The sequence below is a fragment of the Equus asinus genome, chromosome 6, assembly GCF_041296235.1.
Source record: "Equus asinus isolate D_3611 breed Donkey chromosome 6, EquAss-T2T_v2, whole genome shotgun sequence".
In the NCBI taxonomy this organism is placed as follows: Eukaryota; Metazoa; Chordata; class Mammalia; order Perissodactyla; family Equidae; genus Equus; species Equus asinus.
The window spans coordinates 72089134-72109766 of NC_091795.1; positions in this window are offsets into that span (position 1 = coordinate 72089134).

A 20633-nucleotide genomic window follows, 5' to 3' on the forward strand; every position below is an offset into this window, starting at 1 on the left:
TACTTTCCTTTTCTCTAAGTGTACCTATTGTTAACATTTATCCCATTTGATATTAACATTTATCCCATTTGTCATTTGTACTGTCTGTATCTGTATAACTATAACCATAACTATGTCTATCTATTTACATGGAATTTTTCCTGAACTCTTTGAGGGTAAGTTATATACATCATGGCCCTTTATCACTAAATACTTTAGTGTGTATTTTCTAAGAACAGGGATATTTTCTTACATAACCACATTATAGTTGTCAACTTCATAAGTTTACATTAGTACACTATTTTAATCTAATGTATGGTCCATAGATACTGTGCTCTATAGCATTTTTCCTGCCTTCAATGCAGGATCCAGCCCAGGGTCAGGTACAGCATTTAGTTGTCCCACTTCTTTAGTTTGGAACATTTCCATAGCCTTTCTTTGTCTTTTATGTCATTAACATTTTTGAAGAATACAGTTCCTCCTCCGTTTTATTTTGATAGAAATTTCCTTATTTTCTGTCTGCCTGATTTTTTCTCGTGATTAGATTCAGGTTATCCATTCTCAGCTGGAACACTGCCCAGGTAGGTGATATTGTGTCCATTTGGGGGTACCACATGGCAGTTGCATTTTAACAGAGACGGGAGCTCTGGTCCAAAGGGATGACATTTTAAGAATGATTTTCAGGATTTAGTGTTGGAGATGCGGCACACTTTCTGCTGAGATCTCACTTGATCCTTTTATTCATTCACACAACAAACATTTCTTGAATATCTACCAGACACTGTTCTAGTTGCTGACAATACCGTGGCCAACCAGAAAGGCGCTATTTCTCTCTTTATTGACTTTACATTTTAGTCAGAGGTTATAGACGAGAAACAAATAAACAGATACTATCATGCGTATCTTGAGAGGAGGAATGAAAAAACAATTTTTAAAGATGATGCGGTGGACAGTGGCAGGAGTAATGGGATTTCGGGGGACTAATTTAGTCATCTGAGTCGAGACCTGAATGATCAGAAGGAACCAAGTACACTGACCCTAAGGCAAGACCGAGAAAAGAGAAGTTTGGGGATGGAAATCAAGAAACCTGAGATCCATTCCCAACGTCATTCTTGATCTTAATCTCACCATTATCTGCACAACTTCCAAAACATCAACTTCAATTTCATTCTCTGATTACTTTTCCTATCCTTCCGTCTTACCTACTCAAATAGCTCTGCTCCAACAATTTTTAAAGAATCATTGAGGCTTTCAATCTCAACGACTCTATCTTTTTTTCACTTCCCACCACCCTCATGTCTGCATTTCTGTCCTTACCCAGATTGGCTTCTATGATCATGCTTTCTAAACTCCTTGCCTCTTCCTCTGTCATAATCATCTGGCCGAATTCCAACCATGGCTAAACCCAACTGCCCACCTAGTCCTCACCTGCACCCGAGCTCGTGATGGCAGCCTGAGAAGAACATGCAATATTTTGAGTTGTCTCCCATTAAATTCACAGCCATAAATCTCATGGGCAGTCAACACTGTCTGCTGCTTCACTCTGCCCTTGTGTTTCTTGCCCTCCCACTCTTAAAAAGACTGTTTCCCAGCTGCCCCTCTGTCCTCAAACCATCACTATCAACCCTCCCCCACAAGCTCCACTCTCCCCTGTTGATTTTGCCTCGCATTTTTCCTAGGAGAAAAGAAGCAATCCAACAGGAATAATCTCATCCTTCCACAACCAAATCTACAAAATATCTGCATTTATAGTCTCCTCCTTTCTGCTTCGGAAGTTATATCTGGCCCTCTCCCATCCCCTGCTCACTGTCTCAGATAATCCAGTCTTGGAATTATACCCTCTTTCTCTGCAATATCCATTTCTCCTTCTCTTCTGGAGCATTCTCGTCAGCTTACTAACATGCTCTTAAAATCTCCCATCTTGAAAAATAGACAGACAAAAAGGACTTTCTCTCATGACTTGACATTCCCATCCAGCAAGTGCCTCAAATTTTTGCTCCCTTTGCGCACAAGCTCCTTGAAACTTATCCATACTCAGGGTCCCCCCTTTCTCATTCTCTCCCCCATCTTTGCTAATGGGGCTTCGGTCCTCACCACTCCTCTGGAATTGCGCCTGCTAAGGTCACCTTAGTACCGCCACAAGACCAGGTACACTGGCCACTTTTCTGATCTCCTCTTACTTAAACTTCTGGCGCATTTGACATGTCCTCCTTCTTGAAATGCTCTCTTCTTGCAGCTACCCTGATGATGCCCTCTCTGGTTTTGTCTCACCTTACCGACTACTCCATCTGCTTTGCTGGCACTTCCTCCTTTTCTTTCCCTCTATTGTTGGTGTCCCCAGGCTGAGTCCTGGACCATTTTTTCTATTGTACTCCTCTCCTAGGTGATCCATTTCCATTTCTGTGGGGTTTTTTCACCTATATGCCAATAAACTCTCTTCTGCATGTGAGGGTCTCTAGCACCAAGCACTAGACTTCCAATGCCAGTGTCAGAGCAGGTGGTAGACTTGGCGTGTGGTCTCTTCCCTTTCATCACGACAATGGACATCCTGCCTGGCTAGCAAATTAAGATCCGTCTTGAGACAAAAAATAAATAAACGAAATTTATGACTTAAAAAGACTATTGCTTATCTTTAAAGAAGTTGTCTTATGGTAAATTATTTTACGATTTTAGCACAAGGAAGCTCGTTTCCTACCACACATTGTCAAATGCATTGCAGTTTGTTTTAGTTTCAAGCTTCCTGGCTCTGAATTTAAAAGTGAATTCCAGTCAACAGGAGTGCAAATTCTCCGTGTGTGGTCTGCCTCCCCTCTTCCCCTAGTTTTGTAGTTGGAAACACCTTAAAAGGAAAAATAACTCCTCTTTGGGCAAAGTGAAGAAACAATGTAAACCACTTCTTATGCTATCTTGAACAAATGTATGTTTCCCATCATTACATTTCATGGTTAAGAGCGGGCTCTTGAGAGAAAATGGGGAAAAGAAATAGAAAAATATCAAAGCAGATGCATAAAATTGTAAAAATACAAGAGAGGGCTGTGTGAGAGCTTACTGGGGAAAAAAAGAGTCAGTGGATCTATTTAGTTCTCACACCAGCTGAATTTTAGCATCTCTAAGTATAGGTTGGTAAGAATGAAAAATGGACAAGCCTCCCGGTCTCTAAGAATTCAAGTTGCTGCTTACTCTCCATCTCTTCGGACAGTTGGTTCAACCCCTGAGGCAGCCCTCCTGTCTAGAGGACTTATTTCTCCAGCAAAGTTTCCTTTCATTCTCCACAGTACAATTGTCACTCTGCCCTCCCAAGCCCAAGGACATACCTCCCCCTGCGTCCCATCTGCCCAAATGCCTAGTGAATCGTCCGGAAACTCCTGCAGAAGTGCCCATCCATGGGAACTACAAACTTGAGAACAGCTATAATTATGAATCACCACGGGGTTACTAGAAGGCTCAGGAAGGAGAAGGAGGGAAGGATAGTACTGTGGGAGTTAATATTGGGGAGGAGGGGCCAGACGTAATTTTAAGAACTCTGGTTTTTATGCTAGCTTCTGGAAAATGTCTCCATTATGCCTTTGTTTTGCAGAGGTGGGTTTAGGGGTGAATAAGTGAAGAAGAGGGTGTTTTTTAAGCAAGATTGTGCAATGTGTTTCATTGCCTCTGAAACAACTGGTCTCATCAGTTTATCATTCAATTCCTCGTTCAAGTTTTGTATTTTACAGCCATAATCTGTGAGGTTATAACCTTGGAGCTATATGCAAAGGCACATGAATACAATATATAAGGATAAAAACCTCTCTTGATCTGCTCTCAAAGACTTTTACAAAGAGGCGACAGCACAAGGAGAGAGGTTGTTGGACACTGGAAATCTAAGGAGCATAGGGAGTAAATTTCTCCTCAGAGCAAACCGTGCATGTTCAGAAAACAGCATAGTAACTAAGATTGAGAATGGGTACATCTATGTTAATGTCAACAGAATTTTTTAAAAAAGAGGTGGGAGACAAAGTTAGGGTGCACTGAACTCTTTGTAAGCTCTGGTCATTTGCAGGAAAGGGTCAAACTCTTACAGAGCCAATGAGAGAAATTTGGCAATGCCCAAGAATGGTAACTGATGGAGTCTTACGAGAAGGATGAGGCAAGTAAATTGGAGCTCAGCTCTCTTTTCCTTTCTCTCTTCTTTTTTTTAAAGCAGTTTTATTGAGATATAATTTACATACCATAAAATTTGCTAATTTAAAGTGTGAAATTCAATGATTTTTACACAGTTGTGCAGCCATCACCATAATCTGATTTTAGAACATTTTTATCATCCCCCAAAGAAAGCCCAGTAATAATTAGCTGTCACTCCCATTCTCTCCTTCCTTCAGCCCCTGACAGCCACTAATCTACTTTCTGTCTCCATGGACTTGCCTATTTTGGGCATTTTGTGTAAATAGAATCATGCAATATACGCTCTTTTATAACTGGCTTCCTTCACTAGGCATGGTGTTTACGAAGTTCATTCATGTTGTAGCATGTATCAGTACTCATTCCTTTCATGGTTAAGTAATATTCCATTGAATGAATATACCACATCTTGTTTATCTCGTCATCAGTTGATGGACTTTTGGGCTGTTTCCTCTTTTTGGCTTTTATGAATAACGCTGCTATGAACGTTCATGTACAAGTTTTTCTGTGGACATATGTTTTCATTTATCCTGGGTAGATACCCAGAAATGGAATTGCTGGGTCTTGTGGTAACTCTATGTTTAACATTTTGAAGAAGTGCCAAATTATTTTCCTTTTAAGGTGTTTCCAACTACAAAACTAGAGGAAGAGGGAGGCAGACCACACACGGAGAAAATATTTGATTGGGTGTTTCTGTAATGACTAATAAAGTTGAGCATCTTTTCATATACTTATTAGCCATTTTTTCTGTCTCTCTTGCCACTACACGTTCATTCATTATTCCCCAATTTTCCATCCTCTCCTTTCTTTGGAGATGGAGCACAAAACCTGGATAGGCAGGACCTGCATTGAGAGGTCATTTTCTGTGTTGAAGCTGTCTCCCAAGAAAGCTCGTGGACAAGTTCATTACCATTGATTCTGAATGATTAAAATTACTAATTTTGGTTTAATTCAAGCTAATTGACTTTTATTAAGTGCTCTGGAAGTATTTATGTTCAAACTAGTGGAATATTATGTACTTATTGGCCATTAGGCTTGAAACCTAGTAGAGAATGCAAGTTAAGCCCACAAATAAGTATAAAATAAGGAAGAACTAAGTAAATATCATAAGAAAAGTACTAAAGAGTGCTATCCATGGGTGAAGTGAAAACTTGCAAAATGTGCTTACTCTTTGACTCAACAGTCTGCTACTAGAAATCTATCCCAGGGAAGTAATTACATATTTCTACAAAAGTTTAGGTACAGGGATGTTTATCCAAGTATTATAGCTAATTGTGATAAATCAAACAGTTTGATAGGTAGGTAAATAAATTACAATACGTCTATACAATAATTATGCATTGATTTAAAAGGGCTTATAAATATACTTATTATATAATATGCAGAAAGTATGAAAAATCCCCAGGATCCAGAGAAAAAGAGAAAAATGAAAACCAGAGTAGTAAAAAGGTGAGCTGGTGGTGCAGCTGGCCTGGGGAGAAGAGGTCAGGGAGGGGCTGTTAGTTTCAGGTATCTAGGTGGCAATCTGCAAAAACAGAAACTAGTTTAAGAGGCAAAGTATTCATTGGGCCAGCCCTGAGGGCCTAATGTTTAAAGCTCAGTGCACTCCACTTCGGCAGCCTGGGTTTGGTTCCTGAGTGGGGAACCACATCACTTGTCTATTAGTGGCCAGGCTGTGGTGGTGGCTCACATAAAAAAAAAAAAGGAAGATCAGCAACAGATGTTAGTTCAGGGCAAATCTTCCTCAGCATAAAAAAGAAAAAAAAAGAATTGACGTGTTCATTTGGGATTGAAGAGTTGCAATTTGGAGAGCACAGATTCAGGTAGAAACCCAAACAGTGTCCTGATTATAGGAGAGGGGCTTCAGGGATTTTATGGGAAAAGGGAGGATGAGGTGAGTTGTATTAAAGGAGTTCTTTGGTGGTAGATGAGGTAAGGCTGGGTTGGTACTTCATAGATTGGCTTGAGATTTGGTCATCAGCAAAGTCCAGTTGCATCAGTCGTTAGAGACAGGATATTCTTGTCCTTATTGACCTCTTGGAATGTTAGTAGTTCCGTCGAGTTTGGAAGGTAAAGAAAACAAGGTGTGCAAGGCAATTTCTCTGAAATGGATGCTCTGGCTCTATTTTAATATAGCTCCATTCCTGTCACCTTTCACGGAGGGAATTAAGTTTTACCGTTCATGTGGGGACCATGGGATCTGTTAAAGGTATGTGGCTGCCCGGCATACAGCTAGATTCCTTGAAGGACTCCAACCTCAGGAGGGGAATGGATTAGGGAAAAATCCCATCCAGCAGCAGAAGTGACGTGGAACTCTGTATGTCTCTCTTGGTTAGTCTCTGGGTAGAAAAAAATGTTTATTTTGAGAATTTGTAATCATGGACACATAGCCTATGTAGGTTTGGGGCCCATATTGTCTACCTCAATTTAAGAAGAGTCCAAGGTAAGAAATTAAAAAAAGTTGTCTCCTAGTCAGAGGCCCCAGGGCGTCTATCAGCAAAAAGAGAAGTCTGCCCTGGGGACACAATCCTGCAGTGCAGATCGCACAGGGCACCGGCAGATCCAGTTCGAGGAAGATAAGCACACAATCCACAGTTCAAGGTCAGTCTCTTCTACTCATATTTTTCTACAAGATTCTTCATTTTTCAAAAGTCTAAAAAGAAGATCCAAATTCATTCCTACCACTTTCCTCTTTAAATGCTCCTTCTTGTTTCTTTCTGGCAGCCTGGAAATCCTGCCTTGGGGAAAGAGTAAAATCGTTACAAGTCTCTGTCAGCAAGGGTGACTTCTGGGAAGAACCCAATGAGCTCTTTTAATTTGCCTGAAATTATCCTTCAGATCAGAAAAGCTTTTTGTCCTGTTTTGAAAATTTCCCTGCCTGTCTTCTTTTCATTGTTGGTATTTTGTGATTACCCCATTATTTGTAGTTGTGAGTACTCCTATTTTTTATCAGCTTCTCTGAACGGTTGTCATCGATTGGATTAGTTGCATGGCAGTTTGGCTTTGTAAATGCCCACCAGTATATCTGTAATTCTGTGCTTTGCAGCATCCACTCAACTTCTTACTGGCTCCTTCTATGCTTTCAATTTCTCCTTGGTGTTTACAAATGCCGCACATTCTTCAGGTATCATAGCACACTCTGCTTTAACCATCCATATTTCTTCTTTAAAGTAGTTAGTGCTATTTAATTCATGATTTGTAAAAGAAAAATGTACCGTTATTATTGCTGACAGGACTACTACTACTTTTGGAATTTTCTGCGGACTTGTACGTCTCCAATGATGGTATAAGATATTTTAACGGAAATTCAATTTTTTTGGAAGACTTGTTTGTTGCTCTGGAAATTCATCTGGCTGAATATTCTTGTTTTTCCTCTTTCAGGTGATTTTACTTTTAAGTTTTAGTTTAAGCCTGGACCACAATAGTCCTTTAGATTGCAACGAGGAGAGTAAGAAGCAGACAAACAACGTCTTGTGAGAGTGTTTAAGGTCCTGGAGATAATTCACCCGAAAAACAGAACACCCAGGAAGGTCAAAAGGGCTGTCCCCAAATATTGAAGTAATGGACGAGGGGGGAATAATCAAGGAAGAGGTTCTAGCTCTAATATACAGAAGAAAATGTTCGTTAGAACCATGCAGCGAGCAGGTAGACAACACTGCTGATGAGGTGCATTTTGTTAGTGGGGTTTGCAGGATCGGGCACAGGCTTCAAGTCCAGACCCAAGGCTTGGCTCTCTTTGCGACCGGCCCAGTACACATTCTGTAGTAGGAACTAAAAGATAAGTGTGCGAATTATATACACAGTTCTCTTAAAATGTAATTGATTTAATTATGAGATGAAGCTTGGAAATAGGGCGCCATTATATTTTATGCTCATTTTTGTCTCTTACCTTTAGGGGAATAGAATTTTCTGTGATGTTGCTAATGTTCTTTTTATGATTTAAGTGTCTTTACCTTTGGGGCATCCCGTGTGGAAGAATAAGACAGCACTTTTGACAACAGTTTTTATTTTCTCTTTGGAATAGTCATTACAGTATACAAGTTAGAAAATATGAAGGGTATTTTGTTTCTAAAGAAATATAAATTAATCTATAACACATATATTCATGCACTCATGGATATGATTTTTTCCTTGCTTTTGTCAACTCCTAAAGAAGTTTAGTTATAGTTTCTAAACTAGAGAAAGTGTCTCTTGTAAAGAGAAACCCTGGGCCAGCCCGGTGGGGCAGTGGTTAAGTGCGCACGTTTTGCTTTGACAGCCCGGGGTTCACCGGTTCAGATCCCGGGTGTGGACATGGCGCTGCTTGGCACACCATGCTGTGGTAGGTGTACCACATAGAAAGTAGAGGAAGATGGGCACGGATGTTAGCTCAGGGCCAGTCTTCCTCAGCAAAAAGAGGAGGATTGGCAGCAGATATTAGCTCAGCGTTAATCTTCCTCAAAAAAAAACCCCCAAAACCAAGAAAGCCTTATAAGAAAACAAAACAACACAGAGCAGAAAGAAAAATAGCAAAATCTTGATTAGATGTCAGTTGTCCCATAGTTCCACAATGGGGCACTATTGAGTTGTGTAAATTGCCCTTTCAATGGGCAGAAAGGGAATCTTCAAACAAATGATCGCCTGAAAGGCAAGGCTTCGGTGCCTCATCAATGAACTATGTAATATGTATTTTTCTTAAGTGAAGATAACAAGTCGTCACCAAAGAGTGAGTGAGGTTATATTTGTATAATTACAAATGTATATTTATTTAATTATTATTATATTTGTATAATCTCACTTCAAAAGTGCCACACTCTCCTATTGGATGGTAGCAATTGGACCTGCATTCTTTGGTGATGCGAACAAGCAGAGAGAAATTTAAAAATATGCAAGTGGTGTGCTAGATTAAAAACTCTCTTCTAGGCTTTGCATTTGTGAATACGGAAAGATTTATTTCAGTCATTAGATTAGTTTTAAGTATTCCCAAGGCCCGAAATTCTCATCAACTTTGAGTCTTTTCAAAGACCATGCTGTGTACCGATGATAGGTTGAGATGGTGCAATATATAAACAAGCTGCAATTTCAGGTAATTGGGTCGAGGTAGCAAACTGGCTGTTCGGCATTGTGTGTGTAGATTGAATGGTTAATTTATTGGTTCTATTTCCTTTTAAAACCGTTCTTTTGTCATCATCAATGAATGTATTTAGGTATGTATTTTTCTCTCTAATGTTTTTGTTTCCTTTTGGATGAAATAGCTCTTGCATGAGAGAGCAATTTTGAAAAGAAAGGGGGAAAATGCATGTGTTTTCATTCCTCTGTATTACTTCAGAGAGGGGAGAGGTGCTCTGGTGGCATCTTGCTCTATCCACCTTAGCCTATTGGTAAAATCCCTTACTCTGGTGATGAAGACGTTGGAGAAATACATGATACATTCAGGTAGGAGGAGAGAACGAAGAAAATCTACAGTACTGAGAGGGAGCACAAACATTTCAGAAGTCTCACGTCCTCCCGTGAGCCTTTTCTAACTGTCCCCATCCTTACTGATCTTGCAGAAGTATGTATTCAGAGACATGAGGAGTTTTAGAGGACACAATCAAATTTGCATCCAGTGGGATCTAAAGTGTCTCAGAAAGAAGCCACTTGGCTTCTGCTTACCTACACCCAGGGAAAGATGCTTTGCCTGCCAGGGTAGCCTCTTCAAAGGGCAAATTCTTGAAGGTCTTGTCCCTAAAGTCTTGAAAGGTTATATGTCATTTGTATGTTGTTTCAGATATGCTGGCCTCTGAGTGACATCAGAGTTGCAATAGCACTTACCATCTATCTCCCCTCTGGAATGTGACTTCCTGGAAAACAGGACGGTAACCTAGTCATTATCATATCCTAGCACAATGCCTGGAAAATAATAGTCATTGAAGAAGTGTTGTTTGCCGCATTGATACTCTGGAATAGCTTACGATTGCAGCCTCTCCATCATTATGTTACTAGTCTCACCTGAGCACAATGGAACTGTTCCTTAAAGAATGTCACATGCATGTAACAACTAGAGCTAATTGACTGGCCTCTGAGTGACATCAGAGTTGCAATAGCACTTACCATCTATCTCCCCTCTGGAATGTGACTTCCTGGAAAACAGGACGGTAACCTAGTCATTATCATATCCTAGCACAATGCCTGGAAAATAATAGTCATTGAAGAAGTGTTGTTTGCCGCATTGATACTCTGGAATAGCTTACGATTGCAGCCTCTCCATCATTATGTTACTAGTCTCACCTGAGCACAATGGAACTGTTCCTTAAAGAATGTCACATGCATGTAACAACTAGAGCTAATTGACTGGGTAGAAAGGGAGCCAGAGTTCTTTCTTCCAGGGATTTAAAAGCTGAAATGCTAGCACTTTTAAAAGATTAAGGCCAACTTATGATAAGCCAAACAAGATTTTTTTCTGGAATTAATATCAAGCTCATCCGCCTGTTGCTTCTGTACAACATTGTTCTCCTGTCTGAAGTTCAGGCTGCCTCTGCTGCTGCTGTCTCTGCGGCCTGAGACATTCCTCCCATTGTCTATGATTGTGTACCACTTACCTGGAGTTGTTTTGCTGTGACATTGATGGGTTACTTCTGTACTCTGGTCATTTGAGCCTGAGATTAACTCATTTGGTGCATTACCTCCTCCTTGCCTGTTGAGGGCCTGTTTTCCATTTTGAAAAAGATTCCACTTACTCAAGAACAAGCAGGGCCAAGTTGCCTGAAAGGCCTGGCTTCTCCCAGTGGTCAAAGAGCTCCCCGGGAAGTCACACAGAGTTCCTTGTGTTTTTCTGTTTCTCCTCTCTTGTCCGCTTCTTCTTCTCTCCCTCACTTCTGTCCCTCAGTCCTCTCAGAATTACGGAGGATCTGACAGTCAGATTTCATTTTCGAGATGCATGTATTACTGTGAAGCCACGTACTCTTTGAGAAGATCTGAGCATTGACATTGTCTCTTCTTTTTTTCTGGTTTATTTGAAATTCTCTTGGGTTGCAAACTTAATTTATTTTTCCTGATCATAAAAGTAAAATTAGTTCATTGGCAAGTATTTGGAAAATACAGAACAGTACTGAGAATAAAATAAAACAGTTTGTATTCGTATCCCTCAGAGGATTCCATTTCGCACTTTGGGCTGTGTGTGTGTCTGTGTGTGTGTGTCTAAGTCCTGAGAACAAGGCTCTCACCTCTCCTTGAGTGTGTGAATCTTTGTCTTTGGAGGGAGCAGAATATGAGGCAACATAAAAAGTTCCGTTTAGCACTCTATTGTCATATACATCTGTATAATCTATATCTAATATAACAGGATGATGTTTTGAAGTATTAACTGATTTTTTTTTCTCCCCACACTTCTTTTCACTCCTGTAAGCTTTCCCCAGATGAATCAGGAGACAGGAGACTTCCTTTCTTCAAGGGAAGCTGTCGTGGTGGAACCAAATAACAAAGTTCTTGACTTTTAATTTCAAATACAATAATCCACGTGTGAGACTGGGGGATCAGGGAAAAAATAATTGGTCATCTCAACTCTCCCTAATCTCTTTTCCCCTTTCCACTAGAAATATGAGGATATATATAAAAATTATGTTAGGAAATATAGCAAAAGAAATGTTCCAATGACAACAGCAACAATAACAAAAATTACCAGTAAATTAACTCCAAGGGGTCAGCCTGGTGGGGTACTGGTTAAATTCACACACTCTGTCTGCTTCAGTGGCCCGGGGTTGGTGAGTTTGGATCTGGGGTGTGGACCTACACACTGCTTATCAAGCCATGCTGTGGTGGTGTCCCACATACAAAAAAAAAAATAGGGGAAGATTGGCACAGATGTTAGCTCAGGGCCAATCATCCTTGCCAGAAAAGAAAAAAAAAAAGAAAGAAATTAATGTCAAAAGAAATGTACAGGACTAACCCACAGAAAATTATTATAAGAATAAGTAGGAAAGGTCAGACAAGAAGAGAGGAATAAATGTAGAGACATGCCTTGTTATTGGATGAGAGGAAGATTTAATAGTACAAAGATGTTAATTCTCCCTAAATTAATTTGTAAAGTTCATGCAATCTCAATCAAAATCCCATCAGGATTATTTGTGAAATTTGACAATATGATCTCAAAGATCAAATGGAAGAATAATTGTGCAGAAATATTTAGGAAATTCTGAACTGGGAGGGATGAGAAAACTTGCTCTCCCACAAATGAAAATGTATTATGAAGCGATAGAAATGTCTTCAATGTACTATTGCTGCAGAAATAAAAAGCCAATGGGACCGAAGAGGGATGTGAAATAGACTCCAAGGTATATGGAAGTTTTGTTTCCCCAAATTTACTGCAATAATTTCCCAATTTTCTTTATTCTAGTCCTCCTATTTAATTAGCCTCCTTCTAGTTTTTCTCCTCAAAACTTTCAGAGTCATCACCTAAAAACATAATAGAGTTATATAAACCTTTGGCTTAAAAGCTTTCAATGGTTTTCCACGCAACTGGAATTAAATCCATATTCCTACCCTGAATATCCAGACCCACTAGTCCTGTTAATCTCATCTTACAGCACACCTCTCTGTGCTCAGCATGGCTCAGTCACACTGGCCAGTTTTCCTTCTTCCAAAGAGCCAAGTTCTTTTTCCCCCTTGGAGCCCTTGTATGCACTGTTCCTTCCATGTGGCATGCTTGTCCCCTGGCTCAACCTCATTCTTTAAGCCCCAGTTTAAATCCAATGGGATTTCCTTCAAGCAGTCTATAAGAGGATGCTGCCCTGTATCTCCTCCCCATCATTCTCTCTCTGGACTGTATTTGTTTCCTTCACAGCACTTTGCAGGCTGTAATTACTTGCTTGCCTGCTTATTATTGTCTCTCCCACCACACTATGTGCTCTATTGTATGGTAGGGACAGTGCCCTGCTCGTCACTGTCCTTCCAGCATCCAGCACAGTGCCTGGCACACAGTAGGCATTCACGCAATATTTCTTGGGTGAAAGAAAGAATGGATAACATAAAATAATAATAAAGGTAGATTTTCAAATCAGTGGGTTATTGAAAAAATAATGTTTGGGCAACTGGATAGCTCTTTGGAACCTAAAAAATTAGAACCAGCTCAATATCTTCTAATACAAAAATAAATTTAAGGCTGATCAAAGCTTTAAATTTAAATTGTAAAACCATAACATTTTGTGAAAAAATCATAAATGAATGTTTTTATATATCTTGCAAGCTAATACATGAGTATGCTTCTGAAAGATTGGGTGACATCTAAGAAACTGCTTGTATCTTATGTTAAAATTTTTAAATCACTCTATCTTATGCTAAAATATATTTTTTTATTGATATATATAAACCTAATGCCATCAGCAATGTCATTGTCCCTCATCTTTCAATGTAAGTTGCTGTAACAGAGACCATCCCGAAGGCAATGGCTTAAACAAAATAGAAGTTTATTTTGTAGTCACAAAAGTTACCGAGCTAAGCAGTTCAAGGCTGGTAAGGTGACTCTGTAACCTCAACCTGCATCTTCCATCTCCCAGTTGTTGAGAAGAAAGAAGGGTAAAGGGAAACACAGGCTATTTAATTGTATGTATGTAACTTCAACCCAGAAGTTAGTCATGTGGACATGGTGTGCCTCTATTTTGTACATATTCCACTTACCAGAACATGGCCATGTCTAGATGCAAGGGAGGCTGGGAAATGTAGTCTTTAGTTGGACAGCCTTCTTCCAAGCTCAAATTCAGAAGTTCCATTATTAAATGACCAGGATAATGATTATTGATGGATATCTTGGAGTCGTTGCCACAAAGAGGCACTTGGCCCCAGTGCCACTGAAATTATTCATTTCTCCTCACTTACGTTTTGCCTTACATGAGTTTTTAAAATTAATTTTGTCTGGATTTTTCCCTTTCTGAAACTCCTGAGTTTCAAAGTTCACAGGGAAGTTTATGCTTTTCTTGCCAGTATCATTTCCCTCAGTTTTTGCAAAATTTTATCCATTCCATCATGTGTTAGGAAACCCACTGCCCTTGTAATATGGACTGATTCAGACAACCACACCAGACTTTTCAGAATCATCCATGTTCCAGCTATTCATTATTAAGACCTTTTCCCTTCGCCAAAATCATGCCCATCAACCTGATATTGTAGAACAGGGGTCAGTAAACTTTCCCTGAAAAGGGCCAGAGAGCAATATTTCAGGCTTTGTGGGCTACATATGGTGTATGTTGCATAATTTTTTTTTTTGCAACTTTTTAAAATACAAAAGTATTGTTAGCTTTTGGACTATACAAAAACAGGCTGCTGGGATGGATTTAGGGCATATGCCATAGTTTGTGACTGTGAGGGAGTAGAAGTTACAAGGTTCCTTCACCAGATGGTATATATCATGGAACTACAAGGAACATCTTGCTACATCTGAGCAATGACTGTAGCTCTGTAACCCTGATATAGGTCTATTTGCTGCCAGGCACTGAGTTTGATGGCCAAAAATTATGGTATAGACAGTGTCTTAAAACTTTATGCTCTGTTTACAACATGTCACCAGATGAAAGTTGCAGTTTGTCACATAGATCTCAGTGCCTTTTTATATGTTATAAACATCAATCCATCTACACATACCTGTGTTAGAAGAATGCTGATGATAACCTAACAGCTCAGACAATATTTATCTTAGTGATTATTTTCTAATTCCTTACTTAAAAGTACCTACAGATTGTGTTCTCTCTGAATATACATTAAATCATTCATCAGATTAATCAGCAAGTGTTTATTGACCATCTGTCATATACCAGGCACTACACTAGATTCTGGGAAGGCAGCAGTGAACCAACAAAGTTCCTACTCTCCAGCAGGGGGAGCTCACATTCTAGAGGAGAGACACAGACAGTAAATAAATAAGCACATTCATTTACCACGTGTAGAGGGTTGACAAGTGCTATGAAGAAAAATAAAGCAAGGAGGAAGGGCAAATAGATATTATTTGAAGGGGCTATCTTAGCGTGGTCAGGAATCTCTAAAATGAGGTGAGAGTTGAGCTAAGTCCATGCAATCGGGGAGCAAGTTATGCAGGTGTCTCAGGAACAAATTCAAATGCTTTCAGTCAGGAGTGTTCAGGATCAGGAAGGGCCAGCTGTCTGGAGTGGAGAGTGAAAGGGGAGGGTGTTATGAACAAGGTCAGAGGGCTAATGGAGCCAGATAGCATAGGACTTTGTAATTCATTGTTCAGGACTTTTATTTTGAGTGGGATGGAAAACCTTTGGAGGGTTTTGAGCAAAGAACTGCTTTGATCTGACAGGGTTTAAAAGGACCACTGCAGTTGCTGTGTAGAGAATAGACTAAGGGACGGGTGGAAGCAGGCACACTGGGTAGGATGCTGTTATAACTGTGCAGGTGAGAGATGACAGCGGCTGGACTGAGTGGTCACAGGAAATGTAACTGTTTTCATGTGGCTCAGCACACAAGAAGTCAGATTGTCTTGAATTGTATGTATTTCTAATCCTGGAGGGATCCAGTACCACCTAATTGTCTACCCCAGAATAGGTGTTGCTAGCCAAGGCCTCTTTCCATAGAAAACACAGGCTAATTAAACTAGGATTTATTATATGGTTTACTTTTATATCTCAAAATCTAGACATGGCCATGTTATTATTACTAATAAAGAGTCCTGGCTATAAATTAGGATGACTTCATGAGACAGTGCTTCCTTTAATATTGAAGAATTGATGGAACGCTATTTAGAGCTGAGTTATGTAGAACACTAATCTTTCAGCGATGGCTTGATTTTCAACCCTCTGTTTACATCATTGGATTGCTTTGTTGCAATAAGGAATGAGCAGAAACAAATGTAACTCTATGCCTAACAATGCAAGGCAGCAACTGGGTATAATAAACAAAGCTAAGCTCACAGCAGATTCTCAATTAATCGTCATGAATGACAACTGAGGGATGAATGTCAGCCTTTAAAAATTAACACATTTAAGTGCTGAGGACACCATAGTAAATGACAGGACTATGAATACCCTCCAAGTTAATATATTTTTCTTATTTACTGCCGGGGAGTGGCTTATGCACAGAGTGAATGAGGCTTATTATTTCCTGTCTGCCTTCCACCTCTCTGCCATTTTTTGAAGTTCACTTCAATGCCAATTTTGGAAATTTTTTCATTCCTTTCCAACATTTCCCAAACTTACTTACTAGTTTACTTTTGGGTAGTAGTTTCTCAGAAAAATCACAAAGAGGGTATCTTATCAACGCAAATGGGTCCTTTTGCTAAGATTAATCTTTCTTCTTGTACTTTTTTGATGGTTATAGATTATATAAAGTACACAGATTTAAATATACTATACAGATTAGTGAATTTTCGTATATGGATACACTCACGTAACTACTACCCATGTCAATCTATAACATATTTACAGCATCCCAAATAACACTTGTGTACCCCTGTGTACCCCACCAGCCAATACTCCGCCAATGAAATGCTATCCTAACCTCTAGCTCCATAGTTTTGCCTTTTTGAAAAATTCATACAAATGACATCATATGGTATATATTCTTTTGAATCTGGCTTCTTTGACTCAATACCATGTATGTGAAATTCGTCCAAGTTGTCACATGTAACAGAAGGTCATCTTTTTTCCCTGCTGTTTAGTGTTCCGTTATGTAAACATACCACAATTTATTTATCTATTATACTGTTGGAGACTTTGGTAGTCTCCAACTTCAGGCTATTATGAAGAAAGCTGCTATGAACATTCTTATATATGTCTGTTCGTGGATGTATGCACTCGTTTATGTTGACTCTCTACCTAAGGATCACAGGGTTATGTATGCTGATTACTTTTTGCATCAAATAGTGCTTTACATTCTTGGACACAGGACAAATTAGTGCCAGAGATATAATGGTGTTTGATGATTGTATATGATGAATTTGACAGAATGTTTAATTAAATTACTTGGAATTGTTTGCTTGGTTACTATGTATCTTCTTATACAGTGAGGAACCCCAATGAGATATCATCCTACACCCATTAAGATGGTCACTATCAAAAAAACAATAAATACTGCTACAAGCACCTTCTCAATCAACCTCCTCTGTGTGGAGGATAGAAGTTGGATGTCTGATTAAACCGATAATAAAATGCAGTTCTAATTATTTTTAGAAAAACAGTAAATATGTGTTGGCAAGGATGTGGGGAAATTGGAACCCTGTGCACTGTTGATGGAAATGTAAAATGGTGCAGCTGCCATGGGAAACAACGTGGATGTTCCTCAAAGAATTAAAAATAGAATTACCATATGAGCCAGCAATCCTGCTTCTGGGTGTATACCCAGAACTGAAAATAGGATTTCAAGGAGATATTTACACATCCATGTTCACTGCAGCATTAGTCACAATAGCCAAGAGGTGGAAGCAACCAAAATGTCTGTCGACAAATGGAGAAAGAAAATGTGGTGTATATACAAAGGAATATTATTCAGCCTGATAAAAAAGGAAATCTTGTCAAATGTTCCAACATGGATTAACCTTGAGGACATTATGCTAAGTGAAATGTCAGTCACAAAAAGACAAATAAAGTATGATTTCGCTTATGTGAGGTTCTTAGAATAGTCAGAATCCCAGAGACGGAAAGTAGAATGGTGGTGGCCGGGGGCTGGGGAGAGGGGAAAAAGGCAAACTGTTGTTCAATGGATGTAGATTTCAGTTTTGCAGAAGCCCTGGAGATCTGTTATACCACAATGTGGATATAGTTAACACTACTGCCCTGTGCTCTTAAAGATGGTTGGAGAGGGTGTGGAGAGAAGGAAACCCTTGTTCACTGCTGCTGGCAGTGCAAACTGGTGCAGCCACTATGGAAAGCAGTATGGAGTAGCCTCAGAAAATTAAGGATAGATCTACCATATGATCCAGCCATTCCACTGCTGGGTATTTATCCAAAGAACTTGAAAACACAAAGGCATAAAGATACTTGCACCCCTATGTTCATTGCGCCATTACACACAATAGCCAAGACTTGGAAGCAACCTAGGTGCTCATCAAGGGACAAATGGATAAAGATGTGGTATTTATACACGATGGACTACTACTCAGCCATAAGAAATGACGAAATCCGGCCATTTGTAACAACATGGATGGACCCTGAGGGTATTACGCTGAGTGAAATAAGTCAGAGGGAGAAAGTCAAATACCATATGCTCTCACTCATAAGTAGAAGATAAAAACGACAAAAAAAAAAAAAACACACAGCATTGGAGATTGGACTGGTGGTTACCATTGGGGAAGGGGGGAGGGGATGCACTATAATTAGTGTTCGGGTGGTGAACATGATGTAATGTATACGGAATTCGAAATATGATGTACACCCAAAAAAATAAAAATTAAAAAAAATGAATAAAAAGGATAAAACACACACACACACACACACACAAGATGGTACACAAAAAAACAGATGTTACTAAAAAGAAAACAACCTTTTAGCTTTGATTGAAAACTATTCCTCTCTGGTTTCAGGCAAACATGTATTAAAGAAATGAGATACAGTCTCGTGTCTACTAGATTTGCATGCTTCAGAAGCTTTTGTAGAACCTGCGTGTGTTTGCTTACCCAGGATTCTCTGCTCGCTTGTTACCACATGATTGGTTTGGGGGAAAATAAAATCCTTGAAATTGAATAAAATTATATAAATAATTATTTAGAAGACAGTGAGGAGTGCTTGCTGATCTACAGAGATTCAGAATTTACAAGTACAAGGCAGTTATTCTCTAGCGCTCTCTGATTAAATGAATCTATTTTTGTCCTTCTGATCTTTGCTTGAAATGAAAAACCCTGAAGTTACACTGACTCATAAATAACCTCAGTGAAGCATTCAGTCCATGACCTAGCAGGTTGCAGATTGTCAATAGAGGTGATGGAGTGTAAAGCCCTCTTGACAACAGCTGTGCTGGTGCTAAAGGCCCACCCCTACAGAACATATGCTCCCTCCGCAGGGGAACCACTGCCTGCAGCTCCCTTGTGGGTGCCAGAACTCTATGAGCAAAGCTGAGGCTTTAGTGAGACACCATACCTTTCCCAAAATGGTCCTAAATTTAGGTAAGCCAGAGAGCACTGGAGGCACACAATTGTTGATGAAGGGCAGGCTTTCCGGCCAAGAATATTATTGGCCCTTAGCTGTCCTAAACTCAGCTTTCTGAGTTGACCTTACTTTGAAACTAGAATGGGTCATTCAGATGCTCAGAAAGAGCATCACCAGTTATTGTTATGGCATTTGTGAATTAGTTTTTATCTCTACGAGCCTTTGGGTTAGTCTTGGGCAATCTTTGACCCTGGGCCACATGCTGCCTGCCCTACCCTAGCCCTAGGGCCCAGGATCTAATTTCAGAGTAAAAGATTGGAATGCTGCTTCTGTTTTGCTACTTCCTAAATAGACCCAGAAAAAACATTGCAATGGCTAAAATAAGAAGTATTATTTTTCACATTGCTACTCTAGTTTTCAATAAAGCAGATAATCTAAATTGTAATACTGTACTTTTTTCCATGGGACTAAATACAATTAATTTTTTTTAGAATGAAATAAAATAGTGTAAGCATTTTTAACTTTTTTCCCTGAGTTTAATTTTTTTGCTTTCCTTTTCCCTTTCCTTCTTTCCTTCTTTTCTTCCCCCTCCCTCTCTCTCCCACTACTTCTCCCTTTCTCTCTCTCTCTCTCCGCCCCATCTCTTTAGATAACAATTGAGTCAGGTTGGAGTAGTGGTCAGGAGTTTGAACTCTAGAATCAGACGGTCCCAACTGGGCTCTCATTAGCTGTGTCACTCTGGGAAACCTCTCACACTCTCAATGCATCTGTTTCTCCTCTTATAAGATAAAGATGAAAGTTGTATATCCCGTAGAGTCACATGAGATGTTTTGTGCCTGACCTTATAATAAGTACTCAATAAATGTTAAGTACTGTACATTACTAATATGCTGGGGCTATGTAGCATAAATAACATCAAGAATATTGATTAGGAGTAAGAAAAAAAGGAAGAAGCTCCTAAGAGTGACCAAAAAGCTAAAGATGATGGCAAAACTGTTGAGAGACATCTTTAAACTTTACAAATTAGATACACAGGAAAAAAGTGAGAAGTAGGAAAAGTATATAATTTTAGCCAATGAAACAACAAGAATAAAGTTGTTGTATTAAATGAACAAAAATTAGTTCAGACCATAAGTCACCACAAGGGAATTTTCCTCATCATGAGCAGCACTAAATTGGTAAGACTGGTTTAGGAGATTACATTTCTTTGAAGTATATCAGAGATGAGAAGAATTTTAAGCTTACTGATCACCTGGTCCAACATCATCACTTCACAGGTGAAGAGCCTGGGTGGGGTTCCAAGAGATTAAGCCCCTTGCCTTTGGTTACACATCTGATGGCAGAGGTGGACCAGAACATGGGTGCCCTGATTGGAGCCCAGGGGCCATCCAACTGGAGCACACAGCTTTCCAAATGTGACAAGATCAAAAAGCCCAGAGAACTTTGATG